Genomic DNA, 23,200 nt, shown 5'->3' on the forward strand with positions numbered 1-23,200 from the left:
ACTGCTTTGTCCTTCATATTTATCCATGTCATAATAGCTTTAAAGAAAAAAAGAACGTTGTACTTTGCAGGATAGGAAAGAACAACACTAAACCTTTAGGAATCCGAGAATAATCTTATTTTCACGAGTTCTACACAATTTCGGATTTTGATATAAAATTAATTCCTTCACTCAAACCAAGTTAAAACTGCTTTGTCCTTCATATTTATCCAAGTCTAAATAGCTTTAAACAAAAAAAGAACGTTGTACTTTGCAGGATAGGAAAGAACAACTCTAAATCTTTTCAGGAATCCGAGAATAAGCGTCGATTGACGAGTTCTACACAATTTCGGATTTTGATATAAAATGAATTCCTTCACTCAAACCAAGTTAAAACTGCTTTTTCCTTCATATTTATCCATGTCTGAATAGGTTTCAACAAAAAAGAAAGTATTACTTTGCAGTATACCAAAGAACAACACTAAACCTTTAGGAATCCGAGAATAATCTTCTTGTCACCAGTTCTACACAATTTCGGATTTTGATATAAAATGAATTCCTTCACTCAAACCAAGTTAAAACTGCTTTGTCCTTCATATTTACCCATGTCTAAATAGCTTTAAACAAAAAAGAACGTAGTACTTTGCAGGATAGGAAAGAATAACACTAATTTTTTTCAGGAATCCGAGAATAAGCTTCTTTTCATGAGTTCTACACAATTCCGGATTTTGATATAAAATGAATTCCTTCACTCAAACCAAGTTAAAACTGCTTTGTCCTTAATATTTATCCATGTCTGAATAGGTTTCAACAAAAAAGAAAGTATTACTTTGCAGTATACCAAAGAACAACACTAAACCTTTAGTAATCCGAGAATAAGCTTCTTTTCACCAGTTCTACACAATTTCGGATTTTGATATAAAATGAATTCCTTCACTCAAACCAAGTTAAAACTGCTTTGTCCTTCATATTTATCCATGTCTGAATCGGTTTCAACAAAAAAGAAAGTATTACTTTGCAGTATACCAAAGAACAACACTAAACCTTTAGAAATCCGAGAATAAACTTATTTCCACGAGTTCTACACAATTTCGGATTTTGATATAAAATGAATTCCTTCACTCAAACCAAGTGAAAACTGCTTTGTCATATTTTTCAGCAAGTATGGTCGGACATTCACACCTACTCACAGCCGAACACCTCCGCTCCCGCATTTGATGGTGTATAGTCGGGCATTCTCACCATTTCTCATCAGGTTTTTACAAATTATGATCTGACATTCACACCTGCTTTTGATGTTGTATGGTTGGGCATTCGCACCTTTTTTTACCCATTTTTGAGGAATTATGGGTGGACATTCACACCTTCTTGCAGCTGAACACCTCCGTTCCCTCTTTTGATCATACATTGTCCAGCAATTGCACCTTTTCTTACCCGCTTTTTACAAACCATGGTCGGACTTTCACACCTTCTTTTAGCCAAACAACTCCGCTCCCGCTATTGATTGTGTAGAGTCGGGTATTTCAACCTTTTCTTACCCGCTTTTTACAAACTATGGTCGGACATTCACACCTTCTTACAGCGGAACACCTCCGCTCCTTCTTTTGATGGTGTATGTTCTGGCATTCGAACCTTTTCTTACCCACTTTTTACAAACTATGCTCGGACATTCACACCTTCTTGCAGTGAAACACCTCCGCTCCCTCTTTTGATGGTGTATGTTCGGGCATTCGAACCTTTTCTTACCCGCCTTTTACAAACTATGGTCGGACATTCAAACCTTCTTGTGGCCGAACACATCCACTTCTGCTTGTGATGATGTATAGTTGGGCATTCACACCTTTTCTTACCCATTTTTCAGTAATTATTGGTGGACATTCAGACCTTCTTGCAGCTGAACACCTCCGCTCCCGCTTTTGATGGTGTATAGTCGGGCTTTCGAGCCTTTTCTTCAACGGTGTTTACAAATTATGGTTGGAAATTCAGACCTTGCAGCCGAACAACTCCGCTCCCTCTTTTGATCATACATTGTCGGGCATTCGCACCTTGTCTTACCCGCGTTTTACAAACCATGGTCGGACTTTCACACCTTCTTGTAGCCGAACAACTCCGCTCCCGCTATTGATTGTGTACAGTCGGGTTTTTTAACCTTTTCTTACCCGCTTTTTACCAACTATGGTCGGACATTCGCAGCATCTTACAGCGGAACACCTCCGCTCCCTCTTTTGATGGTGTATGTTCGGGGATTCGCACCTTTTCTTACCCGCTTTTTACAAACTATGGTCGGACATTCAAACCTTCTTGTGGCCGAACACATCCACTTCTGCTTGTGATGATGTATAGTTGGGCATTCACACCTTTTCTTACCCGCTTTTTACAAACCATGGTCGGACTTTCACACCTTTTAGTAGCCAAACAACTCCGCTACCGCTATTGATTGTGTACAGTCGGGTATTTTAACCTTTTCTTACCCACTTTTTACCAATTATGGTCGGACATTCACACCTTCTTACAGCGGAACACCTCCGCTCCCTGTTTTGATCATTTATGGTCTGGCAATACTACCTTTTCTTACCCGTTTTTGAGTAATTGTGGCTGGACATTCACAGCTTCTTGCAGCCGAACACCTCTTCTCCCGCTTTTGATGATGAATGGTCCGGCATTCTTACCTTTTCTAACACATTTTTCAGCAATTATTGTCGGTCATTCACACCTTTCTCATCAGCTTTTTGCAAATTATGATCTGACATTCACACCTACTTGCAGCCGAACACCTCGGCTTCCGCTTTTGATGGTGTATATTTTGGCATTCAAACCTTTTCTTACCCGCTTTTTACAAACCATGGTCGGAATTTCACAACTTCTTTTAGCCGAACAACTCCGCTCCCGCTATTGATTGTGTAGAGTCGGGTATTTTAACCTTTTCTTACCCGCTTTTTACCAACTATGGTCGAACATTCACACCTTCTTACAGCGGAACACCTCCGTTCCCCCTTTTGATGGTGTATGTTCTGGCATTCGAACCTTTTCTTACCCACTTTTTACAAACTATGCTCGGACATTCACACCTTTTTGCAGCGAAACACCTCCGCTCCCTCTTTTGATTGTGTATGTTCGGGCATTCGAACCTTTTCTTACCCGCCTTTTACAAACTATGGTCGGATATTCAAACCTTCTTGTGGCCGAACACATCCACTTCTGCTTTTGATGATGTATAGTTGGGCATTCACACCTTTTCTTACCCATTTTTCAGTAATTATTGGTGGACATTCAGACCTTCTTGCAGCTGAACACCTCCGCTCCCGCTTTTGATGGTGTATAGTCGGGCTTTCGAGGCTTTTCTTCAACGGTGTTTACAAATTATGGTTGGAAATTTAGACCTTGCAGCCGAACAACTCTGCTACCTCTTTTGATCATACATTGTCGGGCATTCACACCTTGTCTTACCCGCGTTTTACAAACCATGGTCGGACTTTCACACCTTCTTGTAGCCGAACAACTCCGCTCCCGCTATTGATTGTGTACAGTCGGGTTTTTTAACCTTTTCTTACCCGCTTTTTACCAACTATGGTCGGACATTCGCAGCATCTTACAGCGGAACACCTCCGCTCCCTCTTTTGATGGTGTATGTTCGGGCATTCGAACTTTTTCTTATCCACTTTTTACAAACTATGGTCGGACATTCAAACCTTCTTATAGCAGAACACATCCAGTTCTTCTTTTGATGATGTATGGTTGGGCATTGGCACCTTTTCTTACCCATTTTTCAGGAATTATGGGTGGACATTCACACCTACTTGCAGTCGAACAGCTCTGCTCCCACTTTTGATTATGTTTGGTTGGATATTCGAACCTTTTCTTAACTGCTTTTTACCAACTATGGTCGGACGTTCACACCTTCTTGCAGCCGAACACCTCCGCTTCCGCTTTTGATGGTATATATTCGGGCATTCGAACCTTTTCTTACCCGCTTTTTACCAACTATGGTCGGACATTCACACCGTCTTTCAGCGTAACACCTCCGCTCCCTCTTTTGATGATGTATGTTCGGGCATTCGCACCTTTTCTTACCCGCTTTTTACCAACTATGGTCGGACATTCAAACCTTCTTGTAGCCGAAAACCTCCACTCCCTCTTTAGATAATACTTTGTCGGGCAGTCGCACCTTTTCTTACCCGCTTTTTACAAACTATGCTCGGACATTCAAACCTTCTTGTAGCCAAACACATCCACTCCTGCTTTTGTTGATGTATGGTTGGGCATTCGAACCTACTTGTTGCCCGCTTTTTATTAATTATGGGTGGACATTCACACCTTGTCGCAGCCAAACACCTCCGCTCCCTGTTTTGATCATGTATGGTTGGACATTCGCACCTTTTCTCACCCGCTTTTTGCAAACTATGGTCGGCCATTCACAGCTTCCTCTCCACCATACTTTTATGATATTTAGTCGGTCATTCGCACCTTACCCGCTTTTGGCAAACTATGGCCTTCTTGCAGCCAAAAACCTCTGATCTCGCTTTTGATGATGTAAGGTTGGGCATTCAGACCTTGCTTCACCTGCTTTACACCAAATATAGTCGGACATTCACACCTTCTTGCAGCCGAACACTTCCGCTCCACCTTTTAGTTTTCCATGGGGCATTCACACCTTTATTTTCACCGCATTTTATAAAAACACCACAGGAACACCGTATTGAGGCTTTGTTCTGACCGCTCATTCGGTGTCGCGTTTCTTTCACCCACCCGCTGCACTGAGCACTCTTCAACCCTTTTAAATGGTATAACTTTACACTACCGCACGCTCCAGCGCGCACCATTCAAGCAACATCGGCACAGTCGCAACAAGTAAGGCGACTCTACTCAGAGAAGTCACTCTGCACAGTAACAAGATTTCTTTTGCACGGACAGAAAGGGCTTCACCCGCAAAGGTAAAGCCTGCCAAAAATAGAAACAATTCATTAGTGCTGCTCTCCACGGAAGTCTTTAGTAAAAGGCGAAAGACTTGTACATTATGAAGAGAAACCAGAGTACGATTATCCATCACTGCGGGAGCAGGGCATCAGGCTAGTTGGCATAGCCACCTTCCCCATGGTGAGCTTTGCTTGGTTGAGACGCTTGCTCCCCCCCCTTGCTCCTCGGCTGACCAAGTAGGAACAATCGGGCCCTATTCGATGGCTGCCTTGTCTTTTACTCTGTGCAAAAGACAAGGCAGCCACAAACAACACGGGAACACCGTATTGAGGCTTTGTTCTGACCGCTCATTCGGTGTCGCGTTTCTTTCAAGCAATTCTCCCGGTTAGCCCGCACTCAGCTCGCTCCCAGAGCCGTGTTAAAGTCTGCTTTGCATTCACTCTCTTTTCTCAGCAGATTAAAAGAAAGTTTCATCTTGGGCTCCCTGAAACTTCCATCCTGCACCGCTGTTTGCTTTTTCACAAGAGCAGAGGAGAGCGCACCGTTCCCAGCGGCACTGCAGTACCGGGTCGATGCTTGGAGTGAACGGAGCAAGCTCAGACATTAAACTGATAAGAACAGATACTACACTTGATCTTAGCCAAAAGGCCGAGAAGCGATAACTGTCCACTGGTTCACGTCCGAGGGCCCTTCCTGGCACAATGCGCACTTGTAGCGGTGTTCTTTTTATGGCCATAGTGTCACTTTGCACCTCCGCCCACCCGCTGCACTGAGCACTCTTCAGCCCTTTTAAATGGTATAACTTTACACTACCGCACGCTCCAGCGAGCACCATTCAAGCAACAACTTTGCACTCCAGCTTCGAACATCGGCACAGTCGCAACAAGTAAGGCGACTCTACTCAGAGAAGTCACTCTGCACAGTAACAAGATTTCTTTTGCACAGACAGAAAGGGCTTCATCCGCAAAGGTAAAGCCTGCCAAAAATAGAAACAACTCATTAGTGCTGCTCAACGTTGTACTTTGCAGTAAAAGAAAGAGCAAATCTAAAGATTCAGGAATCCGAGAATAAGCTTACTTCCATGAGTTCTTCACGATTTCGGATTTTGCTATAAAATGAATTCCTTCACTCAAACTAAATTAAAACTGCTAAACCGCTAATCTGTTACATGCAAGGCAGATGTCAAATTCACCGAAATAGGATCTAAGGGTATTTGGCCAATCGAGCTGTAGCAGCTTCGGTAAAAGAGTATAAGTTGAAGAGTTTGTGAATAAAGGTGTGCGCACACATAGTGAGTTGTAGGAAAATAGGCAGGGAGCAATGCCGGCTGGGGTATAGGTTCTTGTATGTTGTCTGACTGTTTGATTTGAATGTGTTGTGTAAGTGTCCTGTTGAATGTTACATGTTTGGGCTTTGACACGCTTCACTGTGGTTGTTAACTGTGTGGTGTGTCCTGAAATGTTATATGTTTGGGCTATGTGACATGCTTAATGCTTTTCAGTAGCAACCCACTTATTCATATATAGCAACTGACAACATAAGAAGTCCGGACATACTTTGATAGTAGTTGTAGAAGTATCCTTATTGATAATAGATAAACTAATTCATAGTGATAGAACAGTAGATGAACAGGTGCCTGCACATGTCTCATGAAAATAAAATGGGTGTATGATTGCTGACGGCAGAGCAATACTGCCAAACTTATGAGTTCTTGTGGCAAACTTGATTCAGTGTCTTGACGTGTATACGCTGTTTCGCTGACTTGTCACAAGAAACAAAGTGTGTTTGATAAGATCCGACCATTTTATTACGGGAGGATCAGTATGTATGGATTCTGATGTGACTGATAAACCCATTCGTATCTTAAGCATAATCTAATACGTGAGACAACGCCCTGGCACACAATCAAAAAAAAAAAAAGAGAGAGCGGTTTTGTGTCCCCACAGTCCATAATGTAGAAAAGAGAGAAAAAAGCCTTTCTGATTTGTTGTGTGTGCTCACAGTGCAGAGTGTAGAGAAAAGAGAGAAAAGAAAGCCGTTTTGGTGTCACGGGTGTTGTGACTTACACACACACATTTCTGAATTGAGAAAGGAAATTATTTTAGAGGAAGCACTAGAGTTTAGATCCCACATTTGTTGATAGGCATTCATTTGATTTTTCTTTTAATCAGTTTTAAAGTGAATACTAACTGAGAAATGAAAAAGGTGAAGAGTTTAGAAGCTTGGTTCAAGAGCAAAACTTGGTTTATGATCAGCTGAGTCTCTAAACAGAACAGCAAAGGGCTTCATCGAACATTTAAAAAAGATTCAGATTGTTAGAATATCCAGAATTTATAGGAATGGTGGTGATTACTCTTATTTTCTAGAATGGAAATAACTGCACCATGTCTGTTTTATGAATTTAAGGGGCTAAAAAGTTTTGTTCTCGTTTTTCTATGATTAACCGAATGTATGTGAGAGTCCAAACAGACAGAAGGGTTACGGCCGAGCGCTGGACCTTCCAAAAAAGATGAGACAGGCTGGACCCGTGCCATACTAGTTAAGGCCTGTCTGTGGATAACAGGTTCTTTAAACTCTCACACACACAAACTCACACACGTTCGCACACATACACCCATACACACACACATTCTTGAACTTGCTGCAAGATTAAACCTTTGCATTAACTGACTCCAGCAACTCTGAGTCTCATTGAGAGACTTTTCTCAACAATTGGGTCCTCAAACCAGATCTCAACGTTTTTTCCGCTGTCCAGGGTCGGAGCTGAAACCGTGCACGGGGGAGTCCAGTACTCCTAATGAAAGACGCCCTGCTGAATTGCGGTAATTAGGGGCCAGTGTCCACTGAAAGGGGGGAAAAGGGACGAGATCGTACTTTTGAATCAATGGCCAGAAGCCATTGGCAGTGCAGGCATCAACAATAATGGTGTTATTTCACCCATTAACACTTAAGGTACCTCATGCAGTGGCTGTGATATGGTTACTTAACAAAATATCTTTACCAGACATCTCTCCTACATAACAGTTCTTCTTTCACAGCCACACCTTGTTGTCGAGAGATGTGCTACACTTAATCCATCCACACTGCTACCTACCCCACAGATGGAAAGCCTCATGATTGCATGTCAGAAATAACCATCAGTGTTTTACCCAGGCCAGACTTAACTGATATACGTTATGAAAATGCAGAAATAACTATATTTATTCAACAGATCAAGGAAAAAAACCCTGATGGCACAAATGCTACAGGATTTGCAGTAGTAACAGAAACTGAAGTTTTCTTAAAACAACCACTACCAAAAAATTACTCTGTTCAAGCAGTCGAATTGGTAGCTTTAACTGAAGCTTGTAAATTAAATAACAAAAAGGTTGTTAACGTTTACACTGACAGTCAGTATGCCTTCTCAACTGTACATGTGTTAACACAGCATTGGAAAAACAGGTATGTTGACATCCACAGCTAAATGTATAAACTACAAATATTTTAGCATTATTAGATGTTATTCAATTGCCATCTACAATAGACTCGTATGAATGACCGGAAGGAAAACCATACTGCCAAAGAATTTGTTTAAATATGCTGCAGTATTGAGCCACGGACCATGTCATGTCTCAACAGGAGGGATGGAAGCAATAATGAACCAGGTTTTTACAGCATATGGTTTTACTAATTATTAAAAAAAATTTTTTAGAATAAATAAATGAATAAAGTTTTGTCTAGCAGGTCAAATATGTGCAAAATACATTCCACAGGGCAATCTAAGACCAAAACGAAGATAATTCCCTAAGCCAGTGTATCTTTTTCAACATATTTGTTTGGATTTCATTATTTCATTATTTTGTAGATTTCATTGAACTAAATTAATGTTAAGGGAAACGATTCTGCTCAGTGACAACAGAGGTTTTTACCAAATGGTCTGAAATATTTCCACGTGCACAAGCAGATGCACTCTCAGTAGCAAAATCACGCGTAAAATAACTCATTTCTAGATTTGAAATTCCTGAAAAGATCTTCAGTGATAATTTGACACACTTTGTAAACAATGTCATCTCACTGATGGCAAAGAACTTAAAATAGACCTTAGAAACCACTGTGATATAGAAGGTTTCGCTAACACATTGGAATTGTTTTACTATTTACATATGCATGTGCAGTGAAGAATTGCTTGCTGCTGATAAATGCAAAGAAGAACAGCTTACACATAAATGCTCACATATAGGCTGCTGAATGCAATGAAGACCTGCTTATCCAGTAAAGTTCAATGTCAATGTGTAATATTCAATTAGGATTTGCAAAACAGTGAAGTGAAACAATGAATGGGTCCATAGTCGGTATGAGAAGACTACAGGAATATTTACCTGGGTGTACGTTCAAACAGAGATGAGAAAATTGCGATAAATTATTGTTTGTTTGTTTGTTAGTATGTATATGAATGTTATGTGTATAAACTGTGTTGAGTTGTAGTTACTCAGTAGTGTCTCAGTGAAACAACCGATGGGGGAAGCCTTGCGGTGACAACAAAAGCAGTGTTTTACTGATGAGTCAAGTTGCTCCAGTGTACTCCATACAAACTGGTTGGCTACTGAAGGGATAGAAAATGGGGAATACTTGTTTTAAAGCAAACAAGGAATTAGATGGGAAAAATACATGTTTTAACGGGACCCAGACAATATTAAATACTCAGACAGATGGGAGAAGAAGTGTAGTTTTGTAGGAAATCACAAAATTATTACATAAAATTAGTGAAATCAATTGAAGAATGCCTTTCTGAAGAGCTGTTTACCACAGATGAGCAGCTTTGCGACCAAGCACATTGTAGATCGCTTTACTGACAAAATGATCTAGTTTAATGGATTGGTTTAGACATGCATAACAGCATTTTAAGAACAAAGAGAGAAACAAAAAGGGACAACGCTTCATGGTGGAAGGTGATGTATAAATAACTGTGTATATGATGAAGGAGAGACCATTTGAGCAGCACAGCCATTTCGCAGCACAGGGACAGCAGTCCAAGTTAAAGGATCTCCCACGTGGTATCACCTGTCACACTGTGTCAAGGCATCAAAAGAAGAAAAAATCACCAAACTCAAGGACAAAGAGACGAAGACTCCGGTGAACGAAGAGAGAGGACTTACAAACCAGAAATACAAAAGGATGCTCGATATCAAGATCCAGAAGAAGAGGCTAACAATGCCACGAACACTTACGATGCTGGGAATGATGCCAGCAATGAACAGAGAAGAAGATTCAGTGTCATCAATCTGCAACACGTGCCTCTAATGAGGGGGTGAATATAGAATCCTCAACGATTACAACGTCTCTGGGAACTGTGACAACAACAAGGTTTAAACCATTTTGATATATATTGTAACCTATTGGCTAAGGAATAGTGCTGAAAATGAGGTAAATCTAATCCACCACTGTCCTTGGTCTTCTGTAGGGTTTTTAAACTAATACGTGGTGGTTTGTTTTTCCACAGAAATTTGGAGATGCATGAATCTAGTGACTTAAACCAAGTAGCAGATGGTTTTATGGGGATCATTGAGAACAAATAGTTAACTTTTGGTAGTATCATCATTTTAATGGTTGTAACTCTCCCCATAAGTGATATAGGTAAGGACTTCCAACGAGAGAGATCGTCCTCTACTCTCTTTAATAATTGCACATAATTTAGCTTTGTTAGCTCTGAGAGCCTGGAGGAAATGTTTATGCCTAAATATCTAATATTTCCTGACTGTAAAGTGATCGCAGGTATATTCTGGACCCTACAGTTAATGGGCAGAACTGTGGTCTTAGACCAGTTGATAGAGTAGTCAGAAAGTGCCGAGAATTTATTTATGAGTGTGATCGTGTGAGTGAGAGACGTCTCTGAGTTCTGAAGGAAAAATAATACATCATCAGCATAAAGACTTATTTTATGCTCAATATTTTGGGGTTGGATGCCTTTAATATTTCTATCTTGTCTGATAGCAGCTGCTAAAGGTTTGATGAAAATAGCAAAAAGTGAGGGAGAAAGTGAGCAACCCTGTCTTGTACCTCTCTGCAGACTGAAGCTTGGAGAAGTTTGATCATTTGTCCTGACACTTGCATTTGGGGAGCTATATAATATCCTTATCCAGTTGATGAAGTGTGACCCAAACCCGAATTTGTTTTATGCTGCGAATAATAATTTCCAGTTCACTCCATTAAATGCTTTTTCTGCATCTAGAGAGTCGATTGTGGTTTCCAAGTTGCTGATGGTAGAATAGTCTATGAGATTAATGATCCGGTTTGTGAACGAACCGTTGTGCCTACTGCTCTTCAGCCTGTCAAATGAAACGTAGAATTTAAAACGTGACAAATGAACGAAGACCCAAGGAGTTGAGTCGTAAACTAATCAATACTGTTTCCTGTGCGAGGACCCGTCAGTCGAGGAGTTGAGTCATGAACGAATCAATACTGTTTCCTGTCCTGCTGACTGAGCTTATGAAGCTGCCGCCTGCCATGTGGTGAGGAAGGGTACTGCATGAAAATGAACGAATCACTCACTGAGACAACTCGTTACTCCCGAGTCATATAAAAAATTTGTTCATATCGAACGAATCGCTCACGAACGACACATCACTATCTATTTGACGAGTTATGCATGAATTCGGATTTTTCAATAAAATTAATTCCTTCTCTCAAACCAAGTTCAAACTGCTTTGTCCTTCATATTTATCTACATCTAATCTAATTTCAACAATAAACAACCCCACATCATATTTGCTCTTCGCCCAAAGATCATTGGGCACTTCAGCCAACATGGGTATCGAAGACAAATCTTTTTCAGATTAAAAACATGCTTCAAAATGTGATTCTGTGGTAGGAATTAATTCCACAGTTCTTTGACAATGCATTGTACTCAAAAATGTTTTTTTGTATGCTGACAATCGTTCAGAAAACATCAAATTTGGATCAGCAGGTGAAACGGTCCAATCTGTTTCTTTCTGACATGTAGCAACAAACTCTCCCACACCTTGTCAATGCTAGTGTGTAGGTTTGGCCAAGGAAATGTGAGGGCGAGTACCACAAACATTAAAAAAATCGAATTGCTCTGGAGTGAGCGACACAGCCAATAAAGTAGGCGCACATATTTTTTCACTTCTTCTCATAGTCATTGTCAGGCCCCAAAGAAATGTGTGATGTGCAGTGCAAATCAGCAGGTTGCATAAAATCAGAAAGGGGTGAAACTAACGCTTTTGCTTCTTCCACTAGTTGTTGTGAAAAAGGAGAGCTGGGAAGTTTCCACTCATAAGCATATGTAAGTGCAGATGAATCAAACTGCACTGCTGTGAAAACTTTGTCAGGCTGTAACATAACGTTAACACCCTCTGGTGTAGAAGTTAAAATAATGCCTAATTTACACATGAGATCACAGCCCATCAGGTTAATGGGACACAACTCTGATAACAAAAATGAGTGTTTGAAGGAGAGCCCATCGGGAGTGACACACGCAATGGGCGATGTCATTTTCTCCTTCACAACCTGGCCTGATGCAGACATAGAGTAAACGTGGTTTCCACTTAACTTTGGAGGACAATCAAACTCCCCTGACGTCACTACTGATGAACATAAGTTCCTATATTCTGAGAGAAATATCTTTGCTCTAGGACGGAAATAGCATGCAAAACTTTACTACGTGAATCACAGTCGGCAAGCGTTTCTTCACTACACAGAGCAGGAAAAATGTGTGAGTGTGTTTGTGCTATCACCCATTAGTGGAGGCTCCGCTGCCGCGTGACGTCCAGAACCTGCCTCCCACCCTCAGTCAGCCTTTTGCCCAATTTCATCACTTTTCAGCTGTGGACACAGCCACAGTAAAAACAAATATTCGGATCATAGCTCTGGCGTGGCCCATTTCGACCTCCTCTCCCACACGTCCACGTCTTCGACTTCGGCCTCGTCCTCTGTTTACACCAACTGCGTAATACATGGTCATGGCTGCCAAATGCAGCTCCTTTTCACACTTGTCCTATATCTTACGCGTCTCAACTTGGTTCTGAGCATGGCGAGCATATCGGCGAACGTCAGCCAAACGAGGACCCTCACACCATCCCACGTAAATGTTCTTTACTTCAGTGGCGACATCTGGCATGAGGCCTTTAATTATTGCATTGCATGCAATACTCTCCCATGGTCCTGATTCATTACCCAAATCCGTTGGTCTCTGATGACCGCTGTGCTTGCTGACTTCCTCAAGGATGCAGTGTACAAAATCATCAGTCCCTTCACCGGGTTTCTGTTTGCAGGTGTAAATGTGGGACATATTGATTTTGGTTGGAAATTGAGTGGTGATGGCTTGACACAGTCTTTGGATGGCTGCTTCATATTGAGCGTTATCATTATGTCCTCGTTCACTGTTGGTAGGTCGCAAATCCAGTTGTCGCATACTGGCCTCTATTTTGCAGAGGTCAGTCAGTTTGAACTTTTTTGCCAATATGCGACGCAATTCAACCTCGGTCGGGCAGAATTGTGCGCAGAAATCTCGCAACTCGTCAGCAAAATGGGGTCCAGAAATCTCTGGATCTGGTAAGCATTGTTATGCTTCCATGATGTCAGTCTCAGTCCAGGGTCGATAAACCAGTAATGGTCCAGTGGGAACTGCAACTTTAACCATAGGCATGGTTTGAATCTGGTTTTGTTTTTTCTCACGTTTAGATCTCTGAAGTCCAGATTGTGGGTAAAGGATTTTTGCCACTTGCGTTAAAAGTTCTTGGGCAGGTACGCTGGAGAACCAAACGTCTTCCTTTTCCTCATCATCAGACCTATGTAACTGATGTTGTGAGGATGATGGAATTTCTTCCCGAGGGAGGATGGAACAAGTCCCTTCTTCCCGAGAGCCAGAGGCTTGTGGCAGGGCTGGCTGTTGTTGTTGCAGGCGTCGTGGAGGGCAGGAGTCCAGGTCTGGATCCGGCACAGCGAGAGCGCTCAGGGTGGGGTAAAGAGGTGCAGAAGGAGAAAAAGTGTTATCAGTGGAATATGGTGGTGGTTTAAAAGAAGATTCAGTCTTAATCAGAGCTGAATTATCTTTTCGTCTACATACTAAATTATTATCATCATTCCGTCATGGCATTTGTTTAACATTTTCCTTTCTTTCTCTTAATACACTTTATTTTTTCCAACATTCTATACCTTTCTTACTTCTTATTTAAACTTAATTTTCTTTTTTTTGCTTCATCTCTTTCTCATATTTGCAAAACTTTTCATCTAATTTTCTTATTTCTAACATACTAAAAGAACCTTCAGGTGGAAAACCTCTGGACCATATTTCTTTTTCATTTCAACATGCTTAGGTCCCTCGGTAGGGTCAAAAGTCTGAGACCTACTGTTTCCCATTCTCAGACTTGGAATGGGGAAATACATTCCTTCACTCAAAGGACGTCTCCAATGAGGACCTTAATCTGTACTCACACTTCTTCGGAGTACTTCACACTTCTTCGGACTGCTTCAAAAGTTTCACTTACCCATGAAATCTCTGTCTCACTAATGACACAACCGGGAAACCCTCTTTTATTCAAATAAAAACTAAAAAGCAGTCCTATCGTCTCAGACTATCATATTTAAAAAATGATCCCAGCGCTGGTATTCAGGAAAAGGACCTGCCAGTCCTCTCTCTCAGAAAAGGCCTTGGAGGTATGAGGCTGGAACAGCTACTTCAGTCCAGGCTGGCCATGCACTGCGGTCCGGTCCAGAGACACCAGTCGAGGGATCCTGTTCGTGACGCCAAAATTGTGGACATTGAAGGGCTTGTTGAAGGTGTGAATGTCCGACCATAGTTGGTAAAAAGCGGGTAAGAAAAGGTTAAAATACCCGACTCTACACAATCAATAGCGGGAGCGGAGTTGTTCGGCTAAAAGAAGGTGTGAAAGTCCGACCATGGTTTGTAAAAAGCGGGTAAGAAAAGGTTCGAATGCCAAAATATACACCATCAAAAGCGGAAGCCGAGGTGTTCGGCTGCAAGTAGGTGTGAATGTCAGATCATAATTTGCAAAAAGCTGATGAGAAAGGTGTGACTGACCGACAATAATTGCTGAAAAATGTGTGCATGTAAGAATGCCGGACCATTCATCATCAAAAGCGGGAGAAGAGGTGTTCCGCTGTAAGATGGTGCGAATGTCCGACCATAGTTGGTAAAAAGCGGGTAAGAAAAGGTTCGAATGCCCGAATATATACCATCAAAAGCGGAAGCGGAGGTGTTCGGCTGCAAGAAGGTGTGAACGTCCGACCAAAGTTTGTAAAAAGCAGTTAAGAAAAGGTTCGAATATCCAACCAAACATAATCAAAAGTGGGAGCAGAGCTGTTCGACTGCAAGTAGGTGTGAATGTCCACCCATAATTCCTGAAAAATGGGTAAGAAAAGGTGCGAATGCCAAACCATACATCATCAAAAGAAGAACTGGATGTGTTCTGCTACAAGAAGGTTTGAATGTCCGACCATAGTTTGTAAAAAGTGGGTAAGAAAAAGTTCGAATGCCCGAACATACACCATCAAAAGAGGGAGCGGAGGTGTTCCGCTGTAAGACGGTGTGAATGTCCGACCATAATTGGTAAAAAGCGGGTAAGAAAAGGTTAAAATACCCGACTGTACACAATCAATAGCGGGACCGGAGTTGTTCGGCTACAAGAAGGTGTGAAAGTCCGACCATGGTTTGTAAAACGCGGGTAAGACAAGGTGCGAATGCCCGACAATGTATGTTCAAAAGAGGGAGCGAAGGTGTTCAGCTGCAAGGTCTGAATTTCCAACCATAATTTGTAAACACCGTTGAAGAAAAGCCTCGAAAGCCCGACTATACACCATCAAAAGCGGGAGCAGAGATGTTCAGCTGCAAGACGGTCTGAATGTCCACCAATAATTACTGAAAAATGGGTAAGAAAAGGTGTGAATGCCCAACTATACATCATCAAAAGCAGAAGTGGATGTTTTCGGCCACAAGAAGGTTTGAATGTCCGACCATAGTTTGTAAAAGGCGGGTAAGAAAAGGTTCCAATGCCCGAACATACACAATCAAAAGAGGGAGCGGAGGTGTTTCGCTGCAAGAAGGTGTGAATGTCCGAGCATAGTTTGTAAAAAGTGGGTAAGAAAAGGTTAAAATAACCGACTGTACACAATCAATAGTGGGAGTGGAGTTGTTTGGCTACTAAAAGGTGTGAAAGTCCGACCATACACCATCCAAAGCAGGACTGGATGTGTTCGGCTACAAGAAGGTTTGAATGTCCGAACATAGTTTGTAAAAAGCGGGTAAGAAAAGGTTCGAATGCCCAAACATACACCATCAAAAGAGGGAGCGGAGGTGTTCCGCCACAAGAAGGTGTGAATGTCCGACCGTAGTTGGTAAAAAGTGGGTAAGAAAAGGTTAAAATACCCGACTGTACACAATCAATAGCGGGAGCGAATGTGTTCGGCTACAAGAAGGTGTGAAAGTCCGACCATGTTTTGTAAATAGCGGGTAAGAAAAGGTGCGAATGCCCGATAATGTATGATCAAAAGAGGGAGCGGAGGTTTTCGGCTAAAAGAAGGTCTGAATGTCCAACCATAATTTGTAAAAACCGGGGAAGAAAAGGCTCGAAAGCCCGACTATACACCATCAAAAGCGGGAGCAGAGGGGTTCAGCTGCAAGAAGGTCTGAATGTCCATCAATAATATCTAGAAAAAATGAAAGAAAATTTTCGAATATCAAACCGCACATGATCATAAGTGGGAGTGGAGGTGTTTAGCTGCAAGAAGGTGTGAATGTCCACGCATAATTCCTCAAAAATGTGTAAAAAAAAAAGGTGCGAATGCCCAACCATACATCATCAAAAGCAGCACTGGATGTGTTCGGCTACAAGAAGGTTTGAATGTCCGAGCATAGTTTGTAAAAAGCGGGTAAGAAAAGGTTCGAATGCCCGAACATACACCATCAAAAGAGGGAGCGGATGTGTTCCGCCATAAGAAGGTGTGAATGTCCGACCGTAGTTGGTAAAAACCGGGTAAGAAAAGGTTAAAATGGCCGACTGTACACAATCAATAGCGGGAAGGGATGTGTTCGGCTAAAATAAGGTGTGAAAGTCCGACCATGTTTTGTAAAAAGCGGTGAAGAAAAGGTGCGAATGCCCGACAATGTATGATCAAAAGAGGGAGCGGAGGTTTTCGGCTGCAAGAAGGTCTGAATGTCCAACCATAATTTTTAAAAACCGGGGAAGAAAAGGCTCGGAAGCCCGACTATACACCATCAAAAGCGGGAGCAGAGGTGTTCAGCTGCAAGAAGGTCTCAATGTCCATCAATAATTGCTAAAAAACATGAAAGAAAATTTTCGAATATCAAACCGCACATGATCATATGCGGGAGAGGAGGTGTTCAGCTGCAAGAAGGTGTGAATGTCCACCCATAATTCCTGAAAAATGGGTAAAAAAAGGTGCGAGTGTGATAAAACATCAAAAGCAGGTGTGAATGTCAGATCATAATTTGCAAAAACCTAATGAGAAATGGTGAGAATGCCCGACTATACACCATCAAATGCGGGAGCGGAGGTGTTCGGCTGTGAGTAGGTGTGAATGTCCGACCATACTTGCTGAAAAATATGACAAAGCAGTTTTCACTTGGTTCTAGTGAAGGAATTCATTTTATATCAAAATCCGAAATTGTGTAGAACTCGTGGAAATAAGTTTATTCTCGGATTCCTAAAGGTTTAGTGTTGTTCTTTGGTATACTGCAAAGTAATACTTTCTATTTTGTTGAAACCGATTCAGACATGGATAAATATCAAGGACAAAGCAGTTTTAACTTGGTTTGAGTGAAGGAATTAATTTTATATCAAATTCCGAAATTGTGTAGAACTCGTCAATCGACGCTTATTCTCGGATTCCTGAAAAGGTTTAGAGTTGTTCTTTCCTATCCTGCAAAGTACAACGTTCTTTTTTTGTTTAAAGCTATTTAGACATGGATAAATATGAAGGACAAAGCAGTTCCTTCTGTGGGTACAGTAGCTCCCGGAATATGGTGACTGCAGGCCCTGAGCCTGGTGGACATAAGGCCCTCTTGCCCTGTGTTGGGTCCCAGGTTGCGGGGATGCCTATTGCAGCCAGTCTCTGGCTGCCCTCTCCGGGGTGGGAGGGACCAGGCGGATGAATTGATTATTCTGCTAGTTTATATATTTTAAACATAAACAATAAACATTTATAAAACTTCCCTTGGCAAGGCAAATCTGTTTGGCATAAAAGGTATTCAGACTACAATTCTGCTGCCATAATGCACAACTCTGGATTTTGATATAAAATGAATTCCTTCACTCAAACCAAGTTAAAACTGCTTTGTCCTTGATATTTATCCATGTCTGAATAGGTTTCAACAAAAAAGAACGTTGTACTTTGCAGGATAGGAAAGAACAACTCTAAACCTTTTCAGGAATCCGAGAATAAGCTTCTTTTCACGAGTTCTACACAATTCCGGATTTTGATATAAAATGAATTCCTTCACTCAATCCAAGTTAAAACTGCTTTGTCCTTGATATTTATCCATATCTGAATAGGTTTCAACAAAAAAGAAAGTATTACTTTGCAGTATACCAAAGAACAACACTAAACCTTTAGTAATCCGAGAATAAGCTTCTTTTCACCAGTTCTACACAATTTCGGATTTTGAAATAAAATGAATTCCTTCACTCAAACCAAGTTAAAACTGCTTTGTCCTTCATATTTATCCATGTCTGAATCGGTTTCAACAAAATAGAATGTATTACTTTGCAGTATACCAAAGAACAACACTAAACCTTTAGTAATCCGAGAATAAACTTATTTCCACGAGTTCTACACAATTTCGGACTTTGATATAAAATGAATTCCTTCACTCAAACCAAGTGAAAACTGCTTTGTCATATTTTTCAGCAAGTATGGTCGGACATTCACACCTACTCACACAGCCGAACACCTCCGCTCCCGCATTTGATGGTGTATAGTCGGGCATTCTCACCATTTCTCATCAGGTTTTTGCAAATTATGATCTGACATTCAAACCTGCTTTTGATGTTGTATGGTTGGGCATTCGCACCTTTTTTTACCCATTTTTCAGGAATTATGGGTGGACATTCACACCATCTTGCAGCTGAACACCTCCTCTCCCGCTTTTGATGGTGTATAGTTGGGCTTTCGAGTCTTTTCTTCCCCGGTTTTTACAAATTATGGTTGGACATTCAGACCTTCTTGCAGCCGAAAACCTCCGCTCCCTCTTTTGATCATACATTGTCGGGCATTCGCACCTTTTCTTACCCGCTATTTATAAAACATGGTCGGACTTTCACACCTTCTTGTAGCCGAACACATTCACTCCCGCTATTGATTGTGTACAGTTGGGTATTTTAACCTTTTCTTCCCCACTTTTTACCAACTACGGTCGGACATTCACACCTTCTTATGGCGGAACACCTCCGCTCCCTCTTTTGATGGTGTATGTTCGGGCATTCGAACTTTTTCTTACCCACTTTTTACAAACTATGGTCGGACATTCAAACCTTCTTGTGGCCGAACACATCCACTTCTGCTTTTGATGATGTATAGTTGGGCATTCACACCTTTTCTTACCCATTTTTCAGTAATTATGAGTGGACATTCACACCTACTTGCAGTCGAACAGCTCTGCTCAAACTTTTGATTATGTTTGGTTGGATATTCGAACCTTTTCTTAACTGCTTTTTACAAACTTTGGTCGGACGTTCACACCTTCTTGCAGCCGAACACCTCCGCTTCCGCTTTTGATGGTATATAATCGGGCATTCGAACCTTTTCTTACCCGCTTTTTACAAACTATGGTCGGACATTCAAACCTTCCTGTAGCCGAAAACCTCCACTCCCTCTTTTGATCATACTTTGTCGGGCATTCGCACCTTTTCTTACCCGCTTTTTACAAACTATGCTCGGACATTCAAACCTTCTTGTAGCCGAACACATCCACTCCTGCTTTTGATGATGTATGGTATGGCATTCGAACCTACTTGTTGCCCGCTTTTCATTAATTATGGGTGGACATTCACACCTTGTCGCAGCCAAACACCTCCGCTCCCTGTTTTGATCATGTATGGTTGGACATTCGCACCTTTTCTCACCCGCTTTTTGCAAACTATGGTCGGCCATTCACAGCTTCCTCTCCACCACACTTGAATGGTGGGATATTCACACCCACTTGCATCCGAAGACCTCCGCCCCCACTTTTGTTGATATTTATATTCGCACCTTACCCGCTTTTGGCAAACTTTGGCCTTCTTGCAGCCAAAAACCTCTGATCTCACTTTTGATGATGTAAGGTTGGGCATTCAGACCTTGCTTCACCTGCTTTTCACCAAATATAGTCGGACATTCACACCTTCTTGCAGCCGAACACTTACGCTCCACCTTTTAGTTTTCTATGGGGCATTCACACCTTTTTTTTCACCGCATTTTATAAAAACACCACAGGAACACCGTATTGAGGCTTTGTTCTGACCGCTCATTCGGTGTCGCGTTTCTTTCAAGCAATTCTCCTGGTTAGCCCGCACTCGGCTCGCTCCCAGAGCCGTGTTAAAGTCTACTTCGCATTCACTCTCTTTTCTCAGCAGACTAAAAGAAACTTCCATCCTGCACCGCTGTTTGCTTTTTCACAAGAGCAGAGGAGAGTGCACCGTTCCCAGCGGCACTGCAGTACCGGGTCGATGCTTGGAGTGAACGGAGCAAGCTCCTTTTTCAACTCCTATTGATAAAAATCCATTTAATATGTAGTCCTTGCATAGACATATCACATATTAAACTGATAAGTACAGATGGATTATGTGCAATTATTAAAGAGAGTGGAGGACGATCTCTCTCGTTGGAAGTCCTTACCTATATCACTTATGGGGAGAGTTACAACCATTAAAATGATGATACTACCAAAAGTTAACTATTTGTTCTCAATGATCCCCATAAAACCATCTGCTACTTGGTTTAAGTCACTAGATTCATGCATCTCCAAATTTCTGTGGAAAAACAAACCACCACGTATTAGTTTAAAAATGCTACAGAAAACCAAGGAAAGGGGTGGATTAGATTTACCTCATTTTCAGCACTATTCCTTAGCCAATAGGTTACAGTATATATCAAAATGGTTTAAACCTTGTTGTTGTCACAGTTCCCAGAGATGTTGTAATCGTTGAGGATTCTATATTCACCCCCTCATTAGAGGCACGTGTTGCAGATTGATGACACTGAATCTTCTTCTCTGTTCATTGCTGGCATCATTCCCAGCATCGTAAGTGTTCGTGGCATTGTTAGCCTCTTCTTCTGGATCTTGATATCGAGCATCCTTTTGTATTTCTGGTTTGTAAGTCCTCTCTCTTCGTTCACCGGAGTCTTCGTCTCTTTGTCCTTGAGTTTGGTGATTTTTTCTTCTTTTGATGCCTTGACACAGTGTGACAGGTGATACCACGTGGGAGATCCTTTAACTTGGACTGCTGTCCCTGTGCTGCGAAATGGCTGTGCTGCTCAAATGGTCTCTCCTTCATCATATACACAGTTATTTATACATCACCTTCCACCATGAAGCGTTGTCCCTTTTTGTTTCTCTCTTTGTTCTTAAAATGCTGTTATGCATGTCTAAACCAATCCATTAAACTAGATCATTTTGGCAGTAAAGCGATCTACAATGTGCTTGGTCGCAAAGCTGCTGATCTGTGGTAAACAGCTCTTCAGAAAGGCATTCTTCAATTGATTTCACTAATTTTATGTAATAATTTTGTGATTTCCTACAAAACTACACTTCTTCTCCCATCTGTCTGAGTATTTAATATTGTCTGGGTCCCGTTAAAACATGTATTTTTCCCATCTAATTCCTTGTTTGCTTTAAAACAAGTATTCCCCATTTTCTATCCCTTCAGTAGCCAACCAGTTTGTATGGAGTACACTGGAGCAACTTGACTGATCAGTAAAACACTGCTTTTGTTGTCACCGCAAGGCTTCCCCCGTCGGTTGTTTCACTGAGACACTACTGAGTAACTACAACTCAACACAGTTTATACACATAACATTCATATACATACTAACAAACAAACAAACAATAATTTATCGCAATTTTCTCATCTCTGTTTGAACGTACACCCAGGTAAATATTCCTGTAGTCTTCTCATACCGACTATGGACCCATTCATTGTTTAACTTCACTGTTTTGCAAATCCTAATTGAATATTACACATTGACATTGAACTTTACTGGATAAGCAGGTCTTCATTGCATTCAGCAGCCTATATGTGAGCATTTATGTGTAAGCTGTTCTTCTTTGCATTTATCAGCAGCAAGCAATTCTTCACTGCTCATGCATATGTAAATAGTAAAACAATTCCAATGTGTTAGCGAAACCTTCTATATCACAGTGGTTTCTAAGGTCTATTTTAAGTTCTTTGCCATCAGTGAGATGACATTGTTTACAAAGTGTGTCAAATTATCACTGAAGATCTTTTCAGGAATTTCAAATCTAGAAATGAGTTATTTTACGCGTGATTTTGCTACTGAGAGTGCATCTGCTTGTGCACATGGAAATATTTCAGACCATTTGGTAAAAACCTCTGTTGTCACTGAGCAGAATCGTTTCCCTTAACATTAATTTAGTTCAATGAAATCTACAAAATAATGAAATAATGAAATCCAAACAAATATGTTGAAAAAGATACACCGGCTTAGGGAATTATCTTCGTTTTGGTCTTAGATTGCCCTGTGGAATGTATTTTGCACATATTTGACCTGCTAGACAAAACTTTATTCATTTATTTATTCTAAAAATTTTTTTTTAATAATTAGTAAAACCATATGCTGTAAAAACCTGGTTCATTATTGCTTCCATCCCTCCTGTTGAGACATGACATGGTCCGTGGCTCAATACTGCAGCATATTTAAACAAATTCTTTGGCAGTATGGTTTTCCGTCCGGTCATTCATACGAGTCTATTGTAGATGGCAATTGAATAACATCTAATAATGCTAAAATATTTGTAGTTTATACATTTAGCTGTGGATGTCAACATACCTGTTTTTCCAATGCTGTGTTAACACATGTACAGTTGAGAAGGCATACTGACTGTCAGTGTAAACGTTAACAACCTTTTTGTTATTTAATTTACAAGCTTCAGTTAAAGCTACCAATTCGACTGCTTGAACAGAGTAATTTTTTGGTAGTGGTTGTTTTAAGAAAACTTCAGTTTCTGTTACTACTGCAAATCCTGTAGCATTTGTGCCATCAGGGTTTTTTTCCTTGATCTGTTGAATAAATATAGTTATTTCTGCATTTTCATAACGTATATCAGTTAAGTCTG

General features: G+C 41.1%; 1 non-coding gene and 2 pseudogenes across 1 annotated transcript; all 3 read right to left on the minus strand.

Annotated features, from left to right (window-relative positions):
- Window positions 1-4,899: 4,899 nt before the first annotated feature.
- On the minus strand, window positions 4,900-5,013 carry LOC140276410 (U5 spliceosomal RNA). Its single transcript, XR_011909006.1, has one exon. It is a non-coding gene; the product is annotated as a U5 spliceosomal RNA (small nuclear RNA).
- A 411-nt stretch (window positions 5,014-5,424) lies between these two features.
- LOC140276250 (U2 spliceosomal RNA) lies at window positions 5,425-5,553 on the minus strand (annotated as a pseudogene).
- A 14,979-nt stretch (window positions 5,554-20,532) lies between these two features.
- Window positions 20,533-20,709, minus strand: LOC140276217 (U2 spliceosomal RNA; annotated as a pseudogene).
- Window positions 20,710-23,200: the final 2,491 nt, after the last annotated feature.

The sequence above is a fragment of the Leuresthes tenuis genome, unplaced genomic scaffold (assembly GCF_036924035.1).
Source record: "Leuresthes tenuis unplaced genomic scaffold, fLeuTen1.0.hap1 SCAF_18, whole genome shotgun sequence".
NCBI classification, from domain to species: domain Eukaryota; kingdom Metazoa; phylum Chordata; class Actinopteri; order Atheriniformes; family Atherinopsidae; genus Leuresthes; species Leuresthes tenuis.